The sequence below is a fragment of the Manis javanica genome, chromosome 14, assembly GCF_040802235.1.
Source record: "Manis javanica isolate MJ-LG chromosome 14, MJ_LKY, whole genome shotgun sequence".
Lineage (NCBI taxonomy): Eukaryota > Metazoa > Chordata > Mammalia > Pholidota > Manidae > Manis > Manis javanica.
In genome coordinates, this window is record NC_133169.1 from 30,710,560 (window position 1) to 30,712,416 (window position 1,857).

A 1,857-nucleotide genomic window follows, 5' to 3' on the forward strand; every position below is an offset into this window, starting at 1 on the left:
GGATTTAACTATCTAATAAATAAACATAGAATGAATAGATTAAAAAGGAAGGGTCCCAACTGTAAGCTGCTGTAGGGAGACTCACTACCTGAAGTTTAAAAACACATACAAGCTTACATGCTAATGGAAACCAAAAGAAAGCATAGATACACAAAAGAGGTAGATTATAACATCTTATACAAAAAAGTGTGGAGGAGGAAGAAGAATTTAAAAATAGTACTTTTAGACTGTTTTTGAAATAGAGCAACCACCAATGTAATATAGACTGTCACATATTATGAACTCTGACCATTGTGATAACCACAAACCTAAAGCCTAAAATTATGTATAAAGATACACAAAAACTTTTTTAAAGATATCCAACCATAGCAGCAAAGAAAACCATCAAATAAGAGAGGAAGAAAGGAACAGAGGAACTACAAAACAACCAGAAAACAATTAATACAATGGAAATAAACACATATACATCAATAGTTGCATTAAATGCTAATCCACTAAACAAAACACACCAATCAAAAGACATAGGGTGGCAGAATAGATAAAAAATAAAACCCATCATATGCTGCCTGAAAGAGATTCATTTCAGTTATAAAGACATACACAGACTGAACACTAAGGGATGTAAAAAGGTATTTCATGCAAATAGAAGGGAGAAAAAACAAGCAATAGCAGTACTTATATCAGACAAAATAGACTTCAAAATAAATAAAGAGATGAAAGACAAGGGACATTTCATAATGATATGGAGATCAGTTATAGTTAGATATAGATAGAAATACAGTTATATCCCAACAAGAGGATATAACCACTGTAAATATCTAAGCACCCACCATAGGAGCACCAGATATATAAAGCAAATACCAACAGAATTAAAGGGGGAAATAATAACACAATCACCATAAGGGATTTTTAACACCCCAATTACATCTGTGGATAGATCATCCAGACAGATAATAAATGAGGAAACAGAGGCACTGAATAACACATTACACAAGATGGACTTAATAGATACCTATAGAACATTGCATGCAAAAGAAGCAGGATACATATTTTCCTCAAGTGTCCAATGCAGGGTTCTCCAGAATAGACCACATAATAGGGCACAAAAAGTCCCTCAATAAGATAAAAGGCATCCAAAATGGTAAAGAAGTAACAAATTCTTGGTAGTTGGAGATGACATGGTATCATTAATCAAAAGACTCCACTGAAAAACTGTGAGAACTAATAACCAGATTCAGCAAAATAGCAGTATACAAAATCAATATACAGAAATCTGTTGCACTCCCATATACTAACAATGAACTAGCAGAAAGAGAAATCAGGAAAACAACTCCATTCACAATTGCATCAAAAAATAATAAAACACCTAGGAATTAAACTAACTAGGTGAAAAACCTATACGCTGAAAACTATAAGACAATGATAAGAGAAATAAAAGAAGACACAAATAAATGAAGATACAGCCCATGCTTATGTTTGGAATGTGGTATTCAACAGATTATTTAGCCCTAAAAAAAGAAGGAAATCTTGACATTTGTGACTATGTCTGGATGGGTCGGGAAGATATTATGATAAATGAAATATGTCAGATACAGAAGGAGAAATACTGCATTATTTAATATGTATGTAGAATCTAAATTAATTAAACATATATGATCAGAGAGAATGATATTTCCCATGGTCTGGGTGGAAGGTAAAATTGGGAGATATTTGTCATAGGGTACATAGTTTTGGTTACACAAAATGAGTAAGTCCTAGAGATCTAGAAACAAGGGTGAAACATAAAGGACGTAATTAACAGTACTGTATTATAAGCCTCAAATTTTGCAGAGCACAGATCTATAGATCTAATGTAAA